Genomic DNA, 19005 nt, shown 5'->3' on the forward strand with positions numbered 1-19005 from the left:
TGCCTTAGAAGAAAACATTACAGATGTGCATCTTGACACAGAACGATGGCACTGACATATTTTAAGATATGTCAGAGCAAGATATTTTCAACAGCGACAGCTTAAACATGCATTTTAGTCTGGGACAAGCTTAAGCCTTGTCTGTGAATCCGGGGGCATAAATATAAGATAGAGCTCAGCCAACATTTTTTTTTTGAAATATGCATATTTAATATGTAAGATAATTACTGATGCCAATTTGAACTATATACAATGTCAATTATTGGAATCTGGCACAAAAATCATGATAGATTTCCTCTCTACTAAACATAATTAAATGTAGTAGCCTACCCTATTCCTGGAAAGTGACTTAAATAGTTCAAGTGTAACAAACGGGGTTTGGTTGCTTAGTAACTTCTGAACACCGGTCAGGTGTTTCGCGCGTAAATCCTCCCGTAAACTTTAGCCCCGCCCACATGCACTTCCTCTATTTGACAGTACATTTCTGTTTATTGCAGACATTTCTCATTCATCATTTCATACGTATGGACATCGTGGAAGCTTTGACGTTTTTAAAATGACAGCTTTGGTTTGAGGTATGTATGAGCCTGTAAATGTGTGTTTGTGGGGGTTTAAGGTGGCGGATATGCAGCCCAGAGAACTGGTGCAGACTGGTTGACTCTGCCGCTGTGCGCGCGGCACTGAATGTACCATAATAATGAGACGAGCAGGGACCCTTTACATGTGCATAAAGCCCTCTCGGGTAAATGATTAGTAAGTTGTCCTTTCGTACCGACACTTTTTCCACTTTAACACAACAATGTCTTCAGACCTCCAACGGTTTCCTGCCTGAGCGGCGTTAATTTGCACAGAAACGCGAAGACATGACAAGACACCGGATTGCGTGCATAGGCAATATTCCAGTCCGTTCCTGTAAATCGCGTTCTGCTCGCAGTTTACGCGTTATTGGTAAGCAGACCATTGTTGTATAGATGTCGTGACCCGGTATAGAAACACAATGGCGTGAAATGCGCTCAAAAAGGACGTCTCTCACGCGAGTGGACCGCATATTTTGACTACAACAGTGTCCCCCATTACGGCCAGGACAAGTGGAATAAAGTGTGTTTTCAGATTCTCAGGAATTAAAGTGCTGCATGGATGACGTTTTGATGACGTTTATATGAGACAGTAAGTATATACGTTATGCTATGCATCCATTTCTGAAATATTACAAATAGTCGAGTAACGTTAGCTATCTTGTCTTGAGCATGCGTTTATGAATACAGTCAGAGTAGTTCAGAGCAGTCAAAGCGAGATGGTTTGGGCGCTTTTTGAAGGAGAATGTACAAACTATATAGACTGTACAAACAGTTGCACAAGCTAATGTATAACTAGTGATGTGAATGTCATGTCTCTTGTAAGAAGTTACCAATTTATCCAATTTCTGGGTAATGCATATTACATAACTTGTTTCATAATATTGTGCACTGTTGCCCACCATCAAAATTTTATCCAGCAGGACTATGTTGTACTTGAGACAGCCAGTGCTTTCAAATTAAAGTGTTAATTTAAAAAAGTGTGTATTTAGGTTTGAATTTACCAGTTTCTTTTGCTGTCATTTTTGAGACATATTTGGTAATATTGGATTGGCCTGTTTATAATCAGAAGATATTTAAAATTTTTGGTTGACATTAATATTATTCTTGATTTTACTGATTTTGATTTCACTTGACTTGGCACATATGAACAGATGTTCAGTTTCAGCCTTTAAATCTTCTAATTCATTATTACAATAACGCTTTATTACACACACACACACACACACACACATCCACATACACATATACATGAATTCATACATTATTACAATAACGCTTTATTTTAACTCATTGACATAAAACTGTACATATACCTGGGACACAAATGGTTGCCCCAACACTGAAATCTGTAACACGAAGAGACATGATTGGTTACCCAGCATTGTCATTTAAATTTTCTGTTTGAGACACAGCAAATGAGAATAACAGATGCAGCCGTGACCTAGTTATGGGGTAAAAGCCCAGACTGAGGTTAAATAAGGCCAGCTGTAATGATAATTGTGTTTTTTGTGGGTTAAGGTTGTGTTACCCAGGTGAGGTTAAAAACTGAGGTTTCTCATCGCCATAGTGAAAGACCAGAATTAATTATGCAACTCTGATTTATTTGTCAGAATCCCAGCTATTCTCTCAATGTTATATTTTCAAAAAATGTTTTGAAATAAGAAATTATTAAAGTGCCCCTATTATGCCATTTCCAATATTGCCTTATCATGCAGTGTGTAATGTGGCTGTATGTGAATGTAAATGATCATCAAAGTTGTAAAGCTGAAAGTGCACGATAAATAAAGTTATTGTATCCCAAAATAAAGAATCGACTCTCTACAGCCTAAACGAGTCGTTAGTAATTCAAACCCCACTTCCGTGACGGCTACACGTCACGGGGTAACACATTTGCATAATTCCCGCATATATTCTATGTTGGCCGGCCACGAACAACTTGACCCCGCCCACAAACACATCATTCTATTGACACCTGCTTCTCTAATCTCGGGGAGTTCAACGTGGGATTCACTAAATGCTTGCTGTTGAAAGATGGATCATGAAACCTCATTATTTGGACCAGCTGCTCCACTGAATCGAAACTTGTAAGTATGATAAATAATAGATGTTTAATTATCTTTTGAGCGTTCAAAATACAGAACTATTGAAGTAGGCGTATCGTTTCCGACGTGCTGTACGCGGTAGACCAGTCACAACAGACTGGGCCATCTGACCAATCAGAGCAGAGCAGGCTCACAGAAAGGAGGGTTTTAGAGAGACTGAATCATAGAACTGCTTTGAATGAATTGTTTGAGAATCACTGGAAAATTAGGTTATATATTAAATGCATATTTTTTAGAAAACAAAAGCGCCTTTTGACCTTGCATGCCAGTAATCCTAATTTAGGAGACTCTCAAAAAAAACAATATTAGGAACCGTAAAAACAATAATGGCATATATTTTCAGGGGCATTTTAAGATCCTATTTCCAAATAAGCAGTTTAAAATTTGTAATTGTTTTTGCCCTTTTTTAGGAAACAGCAGGTAATTCAGTTTCATAATTGTTTACCTCAAATTTGTCTTTAAAAGTGAACTGATTATTTTTTTGTGTAACTAACAGCTTTAGATAAAATGGCAAATCCTTTCCAAACAGGTTTTTTTTAAACACTCCAACATCCTATCATTTGGATAAACAAGATGGACAGTGGTTGATATATGTCAGACTACTAAAACAATGCAACCATATGTTTGTAAGTGCCACGGAGACTTTAGTCTTTGCTAAGTCAACTTATGAATTTTTGTTTGATTTTTATAGTATTTAATACCTTGTACCTCTTTCTACTAAAGGCAAATTAGATGTAAATACATAACACATAGAATGCTACAGAAACAGCATATAAAAAGTATAAAGAAGTGAGCTGTGGACAGACCTTTTAGTATTATTTGGTGGGGGCTGTTACTGCATTCAGAGAAAGTGTTAAAACACCAATTGGTACTCACTCACTGAGAGGATGTCAGTTCATCATATGCATGTAAAGTGCACTGCTGTGTGGAGCATGTTGAATGATGAGAGTAGTTGAGGAAATGAACAAATACTCTTTGGATCTATACCAGTGATAAGGTAATTACCAGGAGTTGTTTGTTTGTATAAGTGTTTCCTGCAATTGAATGCTATAAATGCATGTATAATGAAAGGCACATTAGCCTGAGAGTCTGTGCTATGTCATATCCTATCATATCAAATCATATACTTTATTTATTTGTTTATTTATAGCTTGCAGTGGAATAGAAAATGCCTATTGTAGACTCTTCAAAAACATTTGCAAACAAGCCTGCTTAACATCTCAGCTCTTATAGGGTTAGTGTGTGTAACCTTCTAGCTGTAGATCTTAGGAACTGATGTCTTGCAAATTATTTTGGGTAAGCAGTGGGAAAAGCAATTGTCAGACATTCTCTGATGTCTTGTTGAGTCCTACTTTACCAGTCTTTGAGCATTAAAATCTTTAAAGGAAATACACATCCTTGCTGGTGGTTGTGTGCTCAGTTTCCACTTCATTTGATAGGCTTGTATTAATTTTTACTTTAAAGGAATGATTTTTCTTTTTTCACTGTAAAGTACCATCAAAGAAGTGATGAGCTCTACATACTCATATTCATACTTGTAAAATTTACAGATCTACCAATAATAGATCACCCTGTTGGAATATGCAGCCAGAATCTAGGTTTTTGAACGAATCTCTTTGCTGTCATTTAATATGCATCTGTACATAATTATGTGCCTTTTGAGAAAACACATCTGCTTTTCTAACCCCATGGCAACACACTAAGAAAGTAGTAATTGTTGTTTACAACAATCTGACTTGGCTAAATAAGCTGTTGTGTAATTGCACTAAATTAGAGACTAATTAATGCAGAGAAAGGACTTCTGCACATACGCTAGTCTTTAAAGATGTTACACACACACACACACTATATATATATATATATATATATATATATATATATATATATATATATATATTATATATATATATATATATTATATATATATATATATATATATATATAATTTTTTATTATTTTACATTTATTACCCGAAATACAAAAGTTTTATATATTTTTTACTTAAACATTTTCATTATGCTTCTTAGATTTTTACACCATCTTTACAGTTGACATGTTAACATCAAAGGCAGTGTAAGATTTTACCAAAAGGTCTGCAGGACAGGTGAAGCACAAGAAAGTACTTGTGACTTGGATGGAATGTGATTGTCTTGTGAAGCAAGTCTAGACTTTGTTTTATAAGTAGATCCTAGAGGCAGTAAATTATGTGCAAAAGGCCTCATGGAAAAATTAAAAGTATTAAGTCATAGTACATGTAATCTGATAACACATTGCTTCAAGGAGAATAATGGATACATGTTACTCAAAACATTTATGATTTATATAAATAACAGCTGGATTAGCCAAGTGAAATACAAGTTAATTAATCATTATGACATTCAGTCAATTGTTTCTTGACAGTGAGAAGGTCATTCAATTTTGTCTAGTGGATGTTTATTGGTAAGTCTTAGCAATGTGAAAGTTGAGCTCTACACGTCAATAGTACCCCTGCAAAATGCCTGAATATTAGAGCAGAGACTTGCAACTTGATATTAAAAGACAACATTGTCTTTGGCGAGGCTCACCCACTGCAGGACTATTGTCTTCATGCAGTACAGTAGGGGCCCAACTACGGCTGATAATCTAATAAGAAAGTCTAATGCAGTGCTTTAGTGCCTGAGCAATGATCAAGCTCTGTGCTGTGAAAAGTGATACAGGACAGAGACACTAGGATTGTCTCCCCATGCAGTGGGACCATTTGTTATCTTTAGTGGTGTATTAGGCCATTCCTTGCATTTGTACTGTACATTGATTTAATGGAATATGAGAATGTAGCAGGGAGTTTAATATTGAGGCATTTGATTTGTTTATTAGTTTGAAGAACAAGCAAAAATGAAAAGTTTTTTTTATTTGATGATGTGTATTCAAAGGTGCGATAGGTTATTCTCTTCAGAAACATTTTTGTTATGATGGTTAAAAGTCTCTTCACATCCCGATAGCAATCATTAAATTAAGTGATCTAAATATATTTATCTGTATTTATATATTCTGTGGAAGCCGTAGGACCAAGAAATGTTCATTCCGAGCGTTTTGTTTGGCTTTCCTACTTGCCTGTCAACATATGTATTTGGCATATCTCTGTGCACCCTGTTCGCGCAGACAGGATACATCATTATTAGGGCTGGGCGATATAGCTAAAAAATGTATCAACAATAAAATGTTTCATAACATTCGGTATCGATAATTCGTCTATTGACATTTTTTGTAACATTTTTTAAAACAGAGTAATAGAAAAAAAGTTTACATTTAACCACTGTATTTTTTTCAATCAACTCAAATTTATTGATACAAACAACACACTTTTTTTTGTTTTTGTATTAACAGTCAAACACAATATAAAAATTAAACAAATATCCGATTTCTAATGTTTTATATGCAGATTAATTAGGTTAAAATTTTGGCTTGTTTTCCAAGGCCACAGGAGGGCTCAATGAGCAAAATAATGCAGCACATTAAATGTGTCGACGCAAGGAAATAATAACTGTTTATTAAAAAAAAAAAAAAAAAAAAAACGTGCATTGCGTCTAAATGAACTCATATAAATCAAAAGTAATTTCATAAAATGCATAAACAATTATGAGCAAAACAGTATCACGTATTTATGCATTGCTTAATACAAAGACCTGAATCGCCCATCACACAGATTGCCATTAAAAACATATGAGACACAGTGAAAAGGAATAAACCTCCACAAATTTGTGATGTGTTTTCTAAAAGTTTAAGCTGTTTTAACTTTTCATGTGTGACACGCGAATGCAGCAGTCACATTTGTCCATCTAGAAAATGCGCTGAATATGTGTTTTGTGTGAATGGCTTGGTTTAGGTTTTAATCTAATCAAAATTTTCTATGCATTGAGCTACTATATTTCTCTAATAATTTTGAATGAATAACGCAGTCCATGGAGTCCTAACGGTTAGAGTGTTGGACTTGCAACCCAAGGGTTGCGAGTTTGAGTCTCAGGCTGGCAGGAATTGTAGGTGGGGGGAGTGAATGTACAGCGCTCTCTCCACCTTCAATACCAAAACTGAGGTGCCCTTGAGCAAGGCACCGAACCCCCAACTGCTCTCTGGGCCGGCCGCAGTATAAATGGCTGCCCACTGCTCCGGGTGTGTGTTCATGGTGTGTGTGTGTTCACTGCTGTGTGTGTGCACTTTGGATGGGTTAAATGCAGAGCATGAATTACGAGTATGGGTCACCATACTTGGCTGTATGTCACGTCACTTTCACTTTTCAGCAACTGCGTGTCTCATGGGCTAGACTAACAAAACATTAAACTACAACATCACTTACATCATCATCACCGCATCTCGTGCTCCACTGATGACGCTTCCTGACGCACAGCTAGCATTCGATGTACTATTTTTGCATTCAAATGCAAATGATTATTTTAAATTTCGACTAATATAATTTTTTTTATTCACAATTTCCTCATCACAGGCAGGCACAGCACTTATGTTCGTGTTTGTGTGTGCTGTCTGTGTCACTCATAGCACGTGCCTGTATCGTGCACTATATCAAACATTTTTTATATCGTTATCAAAGAAGGTGCACTGTCGGTAAATATCTATACCATTTTATCGCTCAGGCCTAGTCATTAGCATGTTCACGTACGCTTTGCAGACAGATTGAATGGCAGGCAAACATCAACAACCTGACCTTCCTTCCTGGTATTGTAGTACTTTTACTAACTGTATTATAAAGTTTTCTCATCGGTTAATAACACGTGATTGTAGTAATGTTGTCTCTGGTCATCTGGACTGTGTGTGCGTTCATGCGCTCAGGGGGCATGGCTTTGGATGTCACTGAGGGTGGGACGTACGCTTTCAGTGATATCAGGCTAAAGTTAACATTTTCCAAGATCTCCTACTGCACCTATAAGTCATTGTAAGAATAACATTTCTTATGCATTTTTAAAATAAGCACACACACATACACACACACACACACACACACACACACACACACACACACATAAATATATTTGGCTGTCAATTGATTAATTGTGATTAATCGCATTCACAAAATAAAAGTTTTTGTCTGCATAATATATGTGTGTGTTCTGTGTATATTTATAACTATTTATAAATACACACACATACAGTATATAAATAAATAAATATATAAAAATATTATTATTCTTTATATTTTTTTTCTGAAATATATACATGCGTGTGTGTATGTATATATACATAATAAATATACACAGTTTTTCACATGTGTACACTTCATGATAATACTACAACACTTATTAAATTGAAAATTAAAGATACTAAATTGAAAAAGATAAGTTTTAGTTGGATTAATTAGTTTTTCAAAGTTATATGAAATCAACATTAATAGAGAGTAAAAAGGTTTTTTTTTTTTTTTTTTAAGATTTGTCCTTTTCTCAGACACTCTTATTTGTCATTGATAATACTATATACTAAATACTTGTTTTTGTTTTTATGTCTTCATGTAGGAATGTTTACCCTCACAGAAGTTGCCTCTCTAAATGACATCCAGCCAACTTATCGGATACTGAAACCATGGTGGGACGTCTTTATGGATTACCTGGGTGTGGTCATGCTAATGCTGGCCATATTTGCCGGGACCATGCAGTTAACCAAAGATCAGGTGGTTTGCCTTCCTGTTCTGGAATCGTTGGGAGGACCAAAACCCTGTGGCCACAGAAAGGCCACCAGAGAAAGCTCTTGGCTCAGGGAAAGGAGGAGGCCATGTGACCTTGGCGGCTGCACCTTTAGCAAGCAAAAAAACAAACCGACAGTGTTGTCCAACACTTCCCACAGTCGTCTTCTGTCAAGCAACCTCAGCCTACGGGTTTACGAACAAATCTGGATTTTTTTCAGCAGTATGTCTTTGTTAATCAGATGTGCTACCATGTTGCCCTCCCATGGTATTCAAAATACTTTCCATATCTAGCTCTCATTCACACTATTGTTCTCATGGTAAGCAGTAACTTTTGGTTCAAGTATCCAAAGACCAGTTCCAAAATTGAGCATTTTGTGTCTATTTTGGGCAAGTGTTTTGAGTCCCCTTGGACGACCAAGGCATTGTCTGAGACAGCCTGTGAAGACTCTGAAGAGAATAAGCAGAGATTGACTGGAGCCTCTACATTACCAAAGCACCTTTCAACCAGCAGTGAGGAAGGAAGTCCAAATCAAGTCCACACCCATGCTCGCAAAATCTAGCATTAAGTTTTCTGCAGAAGAAGCCAGTCATTGAGGGTTCCAAGTATGACTATACTTGATAAGAAAGATGGAGAGCAAGCTAAAGCACTTTTTGAGAAAGTGAGGAAGTTCCGCACACATGTTGAAGACAGCGACATGATCTACAAATTCTATGTAGCTCAAACTATAATAAAAACTGTCAAATTCATTCTGATTCTGTGCTACACCATGACCTTTGTCACGTCCATTAAATTCGACCATGATTGTGAGCCTGAAATTAAGCATTTAACTGGATACACAAAATTTAAATGCACCCATAACATGGCTTTTATGTTGAAAAAACTTCTCGTTAGCTACATTGTTCTCATTTTTGTTTATGGCTTGGTTTGCATTTACACTCTCTTTTGGCTGTTTAGACGGCCTCTTAAAGAGTACTCTTTTGAGAAAGTTCGAGAAGAAAGCAGTTTTAGTGATATCCCAGATGTGAAGAATGACTTTGCTTTCCTTCTACACATGGTGGACCAGTATGACCAATTGTACTCGAAACGTTTCGGTGTCTTTCTCTCAGAGGTAAGTGAGAACAAACTGCGGGAAATCAGCTTAAACCACGAGTGGACCTTTGAGAAACTACGCCAACACGTGACTCGCAATGCGCAGGACAAGCTTGAACTGCATCTTTTTATGCTCTCGGGTGTTCCTGATGCGGTCTTTGACCTCACTGATTTAGAGGTCCTGAAACTAGAACTCATCCCAGAGGCACGTATCACAGCGAAAATCTCCCAGATGATCAACCTTCACGAGTTGCACTTTTACCACTGCCCCGCCAAAGTCGAACAGACTGCATTCAGTTTCCTCCGCGATCACCTCCGGTGCCTTCATGTCAAGTTTACGGACGTAGGAGAGATACCCACTTGGGTTTACATGTTGAAGAACTTGAGAGAGCTCTACTTGGTGGGAAACTTGAACTCCGAGAATAACAAAATGATAGGATTAGAGTCCCTCAGGGACTTGAGGCATCTAAAGATCCTACATCTGAAGAGCAACCTTACCAAGATTCCGACTAATATTACGGACTTATCACCCCATCTGATCAAACTTGTGGTTCACAATGATGGTACTAAACTCTTCGTGTTGAACAGTTTAAAAAAGATGATCAATCTTGCTGAACTGGAGCTGCACAATTGTGAACTGGAGCGGATACCGCATGCAATTTTTAGTTTGACCAACCTGCAGGAGTTGGACTTGAAATCAAACAATATCCGTACCATTGAAGAGGTCATCAGCTTCCAGCACCTCAAACGGCTTAACTGCCTCAAACTGTGGCATAATAAAATCATTTCCATTCCATTAGTCTCGTAAAAAACCTAGAAAAACGGCTAGAGTTTCCTCTATCTGTCACATAACAAACTAGAGACCTTGCCTATCACTCTGTTCAATCTTCTAAAACTGAGATACCTGGATGTTAGCCACAACTCCATCGTAGTGATTCCTCCAGAGGTGGGGTTTCTCCAGAATCTACAGCACTTTGCCATCACAGGAAACAAGGTGGAAGTGGTACCCAAGCAGCTGTTCAAATGCACAAAGTTGCGTAGCCTATCCCTTGGGCACAATTGCATCTCGTCACTGCCAGAGAAAATCGGGCAGTCGCTGCAGCTGACTCATCTTGAGCTGAAGGGGAACTGCCTGGATCGCCTGCCCGCGCAGCTTGGCCAGTGCCGACTCTTGCGCCGAAATGGCCTCATTGTGGAAGACCACCTTTTTGATACACTGCCCCTAGAGGTCAAGAGAGAGCATAAGTCAGGAAACCAGTGCTAATTTTGCTAACGGAGTGTGAGTGTGGATCAGAAAAAAACCTGGCAAGATGGTTTTCTGAGTGAACGGAATCAGAGTGTGCAAAAGGCAGTGCTCACTACTTCTGTTTGTTTGTTTGTTTTTCTTTTATTAAAACTGTGGACTGTGGGCATGAATGGATGTTCTATGTGTAAGGAATGAGTCCAGTATCAAAACTTATGTTAACATTCAATGTCATTTTTTTGCACAGGCCAAAACAAATTGCCGGAAAGCCAATATAAACGTTTGTGAATCTGAACCTATGCTCAGTGCACAGAATTCTTGATAATTATTCAAATGTTTTGAGATTATTATGCCTGTCTGCATGGGTTTTTTGTTCTTTTAAAAAGTTTTTGTTTGTTTTTTATCATTTGCCCATGTTACAGTGACAGTATAATACAGATCACTTTTGTTTTCTGTTCATTTCAGTCGCATTCATGCTAACATTTTTCACCAGCTGTTATCCGCACAGTCTGCATCACATGCATTGTGTATTGTGGTGCCATTAATGATTGTATTTGTTTGGGAGAACCCAGAACAACTGACATTTTATTATAAAGTTAATCACAACAACTGTACTCGACTATAAGTGGTAAAAGTAAAAAGTGAAAAGTCTCCCCGGAATTGGGTTTAGATAAAAGTGCACTAAAGTAATTTAAGTTGTGCTCTGAAGTGTTTAAGAAACTGAATGTTAGCGTTGATACAAAGTTATATCTGTACAAGATTCAATCAAACAGTACATTTTATACCTCCGTTACTTTTTTAATGGAACTGTCCACCTATTCAATGTCTATTAACCAAAATACTTGGAACTGAATAAACAAGTGTTTGTTGATGCAGTGCGATGCACAAGATACCTTTAGTCTGTGCAAGTTTTAAGTTTTGGGAATAAAATAGCCTTTTTCTTTTAACATCATCTTTTCATGTGGGTTACAGAAGTAATGCATAAGTTATGTTGACCTCATTTGACTTGTGCATGTTTTGTATATAACACCATATGATGGGACAGACCTGTAATGTGTATACACTGCATGGTCCTTAATGCTCAAAACCTCCAGTAGACATGTATTGGAAAATTGCCCTGATATATATATATATATTCTAACATCATATGTTAGCCTGTAACTGTGTATGATTACCATCTGTTTTACTGTTAGCCCTTACTGGCTAGTAAAAGTAATGAAAATGCTTGCATTGTGTATCACTGTTTTAAGTTACCTTGCTCTGTCTGCGCTGTGCATGCCCATGCAGTCAGCGTTTGAGGCAAACGCACAAAAAAAATTGACTTGCCAGATGTTAAGTATCGATATTCATGCCAGTGCTGGAATAACGTGTTAGATGTCCCTAACCTGAACATTTGTTGTTTCATTTTTCTTGACAAAGTAACAAGTCTGTCATAAATGAATAAAACATGGTCAAGATTTAATAATTGTTGTTTATAGTTGAATAAAAAAATAAAGAATATTATCATTTACTTATCCTAATGTCATTCCAGACATCTAGACAACCTGTATGAAAGAATGAAAGTTGGCTTTTAGACTTTTAAAAGAGAGATCCATTGTCCATCTTTTTTATGGTCTACGACATCTTGGCTTCATTATTCTAAAAAAGAAAAAAATACAGATCCAAAATAAAACTATTTTAAGTAAAATAAGACAGAATTGAAATTTGGTAAACTATCCCTTTTAAGGTAGCATGCTATAATAGCATAAATGGTTTCACTGTTTCACCCTAACCATTTCTTTATTTTATTTTAAGCCAGTCATTTGTATGAAGAGGAAGTGCAACTGTACTCTTGAAAAGTAAAGGGTATCCATAATATTTAGCCACTTTAATTAATTATTGACAGATTAAGTGGTGTTTGCTTCAAAGCATTCAATTGTTTATGAAAATTTTCAATAGATTGGATGGTGTTTAATTTACCTGGTGTGTACATGGATTGCAGGGTTTAACAGTAATTGAATAATTTGGATAATGTCCATTGTATTTTTGATTTTTTTTTTTCGTTTATTAAAAGCAATTTAATTTTGAACAAATTTTTGTTTTTGACCTATTTGCATTTCATTGATTATACTTCCCACACTGTGTTATATTTGTCCTACTGAAATGCTGCAGGGTCTGACCTGTAACTGGTATATTTGTGACCCCTCAAGAATCTTGATGTCGTGCCACCCCGCGTCAGATGAGGCTTGAAAATAATTTTTTGATACATGTGTGACAATACAATAATTATAACCACATATGAATCTAAAGATGGGTTTCAATGTTTTGAGTGACTTTAAATTAGATTACTATATAGGTTTTGTACAATGAAACTATTTGTTGGTTCTGTTTGATGTTTGGAATGAGCGTTTGTTTGTTCATTTATTAATTTATGTTCCATTTCTATACTAATAGTTTTACTAGGATGTACCTGATTTGAAATGATTCCACCATTTAAAAAAAATAAAAAAATAAAAAATACATTGTGTTATTCAGGTACATAAAACATGTATTGTTCATTCCGACTGAGTACTTATTTCCAGAATAAAGGAAATGTGTTTTATGTTTCAGCAAGCTACTTTAAGGTGTATTGCTCTTCAGCCTTGAATGTAGTCTGATGCTGCATCCCTTCATGGTTTAGCCTTTCTGGTTTTGATGGAAAGGAGAATGAATTTAGTCTGCTTTGCTCCTAATCACGTTTTGTTTGAAAGGATGTTAAACTTGCGATTTTTAATATAATAAATACATTGAAAATATATATCGGTGTCTGTGTTGTTTGAAATGTTACATTTTTCTTTACAGTAGTGGTTCTTAATTCTGTCTTAGGGACCCCTGCTTTGCACATTTTGTATGTCTCCCTGCAATACAGCATAAGGAACTAAAAGCTAACCTAAATATTGAGGAAGTAAAATAATTTAAGAGAGTAATAGTGCAATATAATTTTTAATATGTACAGAGATATACTAGTATATATATTTTTTTTTTCAAAATAAGACCCTTTAAATAAATCAAATAGATTCAAAATATTAGTGGATATACCGAAACAATTTTCGCCACGAAATGTCCTGCTAGTTCAGTGGAATCCTTTCACAGTGGTTTAGGTTTAGTGAAGTACAATATAACGTCTTGAAAGTGTTACAAATATTATTTTGCTGCTCTAAATGAATCAATGAATGACAATCTGATACCCCAAAAACGTGTGAAGTTTAGTTGTCTCTAAGTCGTTATGTACCATAAATTAGCATAATAATTCTCATTGAACTATTCAATGTGAATATTTATTGTATAAAGGATATTGCTACTCTCTGACAGGTGTTAACTGTTCAACTGAAGATGCTGATGCTAAAAAAAGATGCGTCATTGTCACGTGGTACCAGTAACCTTTCACAGCGCTGATTAGGACAGACCAAACACAGCTGTTTGTGATTACTGGAAAAGTCGTGTATTTAATCATTTAGTTTAGATTAATTTCATTGTAAGGCTGTATCAATCCGATTATATATGCCTATTTTATAGTACAAATGCCTTCTTCAAAACCACAAATATTTGAATGGGGGCTCAGTGTAAGTTTGGTTTGTGAAACACTAGCGCCCTCTGGAGGAAGACAACTTTCATTAGGAAATGGTTATGAAGTAGCAGAATTGTTGTCGCAAACCAGCTCTAAAGTTTCCTGACCCCGTTGTTTAGTTTGTTTCTAGCGGGAAATGACCCCTGCTTTAATTAAACGCGGTAGGACTGATTGTCTCTCGTTTATGTGGTAAGTGAGGACTTCCTTTATGTTGCTTTTAGAAATAACGTCACTTTGTCGAAAAAGAATCGGTGAAACGGAAAAATAATGAGGACTGAGTTCAGTGTTTACAATTCCTTGCAAAGGCATTTAGACTTTTGTTTAGTTTAATCGCTAAATGTTATGTTTTTTGGTTTGCATAAATGTGCATAATACTACTAATACTAAAATAAAATAAAAAGAAATAAAAGGTTTTAAATGACGATGCCAGATAATGTAACATTTCCCACTCCACAAAACACACATTTTGGTTAAATAAAAGTAAGAATTGATGGTGCAAAATGGATGTAAATTCATCAAGGTGATCTGTTTCAATCTGACAAGTAAATCTTGAATAGAGTTTCCAAACACAAGGGCAAAATGAACACTGGAGAGGCCCATTCGCTTATGTGTCACTGTTTGTGCTGTCTACAAGTGTTTTATGACAAACCCTATTATATTATTTCATCTCCCATTTATGGCATGACATTTTTTTGTAAAATAAATTGTCTCCTATTAACCTTTATAGAAGTTTACCCTGCCTGATTTAATCAAAGACTATAGAATACCTTAATGGGACTTTGGTTTAATCAAGGCTTTAATTATGACATAATACAATCTGTTTTTAAGGACTTAGTATAAGGATGAAATGTTCCCATCATCAGCTGACAATTCAGGTAATTTAATCCTCACTCTTATATAGCTACAATGTTATATTCTTCTGTTTGTACTTGTTGTTTCTGAATGAGGTACATTCTCATAGCATTCTCAAATAATCACTTTCACTTGTCAAATGGCCAGGGAAATGCTACCAGTCAGCCATTATTTGGATCGTTTGCATCCTCTGAGTCCTTGGGAGACCAAAGGCTCTGACAGGTAAGAATTGTCAGAGGATCTTCCCTGTGCTTTTTTTGAGGAGGCAACAGGAACGGCTCTCCTATATAAAATGAAAAAATATATATATTTTAAAAGAAATTTGTTTGGTAACACTAAAAAAAAAACGTATATAAATAAAAAAAATAAAATTAAGATTTTTAAATATGTATTTTTAATTATATAAATTATATTATATAAGTTATATACGTTAATGAAAAAAATATTCAGTCTAACTGTGAAGTGCTACTATTAATTTTTCATCAGATATGGTGCCTATGAATCTTTCGGACTTGGGTCCTTGAACACTGAAGATGCTGAAAGCGTTTTTGATAATTCTAATAAAGATTACAGTGACACCTGTTCATCCACTTGGGGAGCAGACGTCTTTGGTCAAACTGGGACAGGCCCCTAGTCATGTCTTCCCAAAGGTCCAGGTCTCCGTTTTTGGACAGCGGCAGAGAGAGTCAGTACTCAACATCCAACCTCTCCGATTCCTCCACCCTGTACTCTCCTTCACACTCTCGGCCAACGCCGATTGGCTCACGGGGCAGAGACATGCACCCATACGTGCAAAGAAACTACAGCGGAAGAGGTGCTGTTGTACCTGAGGCCAAAGGACAAGATGTAGGGGTACGTCTGGTGTCTAGTTTATTTATTGAGCAAAAAGCAATGACTTTTCATCTATCTATCTCTTCCACAGTGCTCTAGTCAGAACCGTCTATTTGCATAGAGAGATACTACTCAAAATCAGCTGCTTTGGTGTTTTCGAGGGACCAAGAGGAAGATGCATGGAACCAGTACTCCTTGCAAGAAGGTTTTAAAAAAAAGAGGATAGTAAGAGCAACTCCCAGCATAATCAGCATTGTGGGTACGTGATGCGCTGCTTTGATAGACCAAACATGATTTAAAATTGTTAAATTGTTGCACTTTCTTTACTTGATTTTTCAAAAATGTTGACTTATTTTGTTTCTTTTATTTAGGACCAAACACATTTTCAAAGGTAAGAAAGTCAACCCTTTCACAATCAAAGATGCCTTTCAAAATCAGTCCTGTGATACTAGAGCTTGTCTTTTCTACAGGACAGTTGTATTTCTTCCGAAAACCCAAAGGAAATAAATAAAGAGCATGGTATGGCTTTTATATTCTATTGTTTATTAAATTGGAAAAAAAGAAAAAAAAGTTGTATCTCACAGCATAATTCATTGTAAGCATGGTTTTATTATTTGAGTGCAGAGCTTGGTAAGAAAGTTCGAGCCAGAGAGAAAACGCAGAAGGGACGACGACGACGAGAGAAGAATCATGAAAAATATGGAGATAAGCACAGGTGAACACTGAAATTTCAACTGATACAATCGCTTGTCTAGATTGATTTGCTGGATATTCATTTTATTATTTAAATCTACTGTATATAATATATTTAAGGGCAGAACTTGATGATAACTTCTGCTGTATTCCTTTTAGAAGCAGAGAAATGTTAACTTGTGAAATGTAAAAAGGCCAAAGAATTTAAATTTGTACAAAATTTTTAGGTGGGCTTTTACATGTGCTTTTTGTAAATTCCACACATTTGAAGACAAAAGACATTGAGAAAACACTTTGGAAGCACGTATCACACAGAGACTCTTGACTATATACGACGGCAAGCCAAATTGGATGACAAGGTCATCAGTTTTTTTTGCATGTAAGCCTTTTTAAATATTTTTTTTTTTTTCTTGATGCTTTAGTCTGGATTTTATTCTATTTGTTCATTTGCATTTACCCCATTCTAATATTGCACAGGATTGCATGGTTCACAAGTTTCATAAAACTGCCTCTACCCTACACAAACTTAAGTTTTCCTGTGGACGAAGCAAAGATGAATGGGCAAAGATAATGGAAGGTATGATTCTGCATAAGCCAACATCACATAAATATGCATAATATGATGAATCAATACACTGATGTACAAGTATTTTTTTTAACACTTGATGCTTTGAGGGTTTTATCATCTTGCATGCTGCAAAGACAAATACTGAGACTACTTAAACTTCTTGTTCTTAAAGGTGTGACAGAAGAGGACTACATGAGAAGGATGGAGGTGGTTTACTGTGCTGCATGTGACATTCACATTCCTGTGGTTTTCAGCTCTGTACAGCAACATCTTCATTCACTCACTCACATCAAGAGCAAAGTTGTAACATGACTCTCTCCTCACTTCTCTAAATATCATGAACCGTCGTTTTCATCTTACATATGGCCTTTTTCTCATTTTGCTTGTATGTCTTGTTCCCCCCCCCTCAAAGGCTTATACGGAGCAGTTAAAAAGAGACAGCGTGGTCACAGCTAAAGCAATAATAAATAATGATAATGTGAAGGTGCGCTATGAGAAGTACATGAAGGTAATGACATTTGTGGCATATTGGAACACATGTAGAAAATAAGTTTTTAAAAAAAATTATTTAATGGGATATCTTTTTGTTTTATAGGGAGAGGACCCATTTGCAATCGATGCCAGTGACACAAGTTCTGATTCTCAGGATCCTGAGAAATCTGAAGAGGAAGACGAAGAAAATAGTGACTCATAATAATGGACAAAGGAGTATTAAATGGAGAAAAAGAAGCAAAAGGAAAGGACTCTTTCTACTGTACTTTCTTGTTCTATAACTTCAAATGTCATTCACGTGACCTTGCAACACAAAAGGCCTTCACATTGATCCACACAAGTGTAGGCTAGTTTTCTTCTGATAAAGTGTAGGCATTTTCCTCCTTTTTTTATTGTTGTATTCACAGTGCAGCCTGAGATGAATTCTGTCTACTAGGGCCATGTTGTACTGTGTTTGAGTATCTACTTGTACTAACAATATTTAGTCACTGTTCTGAACGTTAAACTTTACAGCTTTATATTTATATGCAGATGTTACATTTTGTTCCCTTTAATATTGGGGATTGGAAATTTGCCTTTTCACTGTTTGCTTTGAGATGAGATGGTGTGTTGACCATTAAATTTTCACTTTAAACTAGATGTGCTTGCTGTGAGAATATATTTAACAGCTTTAATTATTCATTTTAACCCATTAGAACTGTATGTATGACTGTTCTGTGAGAAGAATACTGGCACCAGCTTCACTGGAAGTCCCTCTACTGGAGGAAACCGATAATAACAGCTCTGAGCAAATTTAAAAGGAAATATATGTATGGGATGAAATCAAATTGGTTTGGAAACATGAGGCTATATCAGTAGGACTATTAACACACTGTATATAAGGAATTGACTTCCCATCATAAATGTTGCGTGCAATAACAAAATAGCACGATTGCAATTCAGTTTGATTAAAGTTCATATTTTGTTCTTTTATAAGTGTATAAGGAACCAATTAGGCCAGTAGTTTTCAGCCTTTACAGTATAAGGTTTAAACTTAAAAGCAATGACTATATCTGCAATAACCAATGAGGTTTGAGAACATTTTCCGCCTTTTTTCCTTTTATGGTTTCAGGCATGCTTTAAGCTTAGCTTATGTAAACATCAAACGGATTTTCTGTCTGAAAAGCAAGAATGAGAGGAAAAGCTTTTGTGTGAATTACCACTAAGATTAAGGTCTGCTTTCCACACAAAAGCTTGTTATGACATTGAGAAAACTTAGGATCACCCACAAGAACTCAAAAGTACAAATCCTACTCTTTACAG

General features: G+C 36.1%; 3 long non-coding RNA genes and 1 pseudogene across 3 annotated transcripts; all 4 read left to right on the forward strand.

Moving 5' to 3' along the window:
• Window positions 1–1144: 1144 nt before the first annotated feature.
• On the forward strand, window positions 1145–10971 carry LOC122144268 (annotated as a pseudogene).
• A 3131-nt stretch (window positions 10972–14102) lies between these two features.
• On the forward strand, window positions 14103–15344 carry LOC122144267. The gene is made up of 3 exons (XR_006159632.1): window positions 14103–14456; window positions 15096–15142; window positions 15267–15344. It is a non-coding gene; the product is annotated as an uncharacterized LOC122144267 (long non-coding RNA).
• Window positions 15345–16955: 1611 nt separating this feature from the next.
• Window positions 16956–17515, forward strand: LOC109091226. The gene is made up of 3 exons (XR_006159631.1): window positions 16956–17002; window positions 17121–17220; window positions 17384–17515. It is a non-coding gene; the product is annotated as an uncharacterized LOC109091226 (long non-coding RNA).
• A 103-nt stretch (window positions 17516–17618) lies between these two features.
• On the forward strand, window positions 17619–18340 carry LOC122134182. The gene is made up of 2 exons (XR_006159630.1): window positions 17619–17719; window positions 17807–18340. It is a non-coding gene; the product is annotated as an uncharacterized LOC122134182 (long non-coding RNA).
• Window positions 18341–19005: the final 665 nt, after the last annotated feature.

The sequence above is a fragment of the Cyprinus carpio genome, unplaced genomic scaffold (assembly GCF_018340385.1).
Source record: "Cyprinus carpio isolate SPL01 unplaced genomic scaffold, ASM1834038v1 S000006628, whole genome shotgun sequence".
Lineage (NCBI taxonomy): Eukaryota > Metazoa > Chordata > Actinopteri > Cypriniformes > Cyprinidae > Cyprinus > Cyprinus carpio.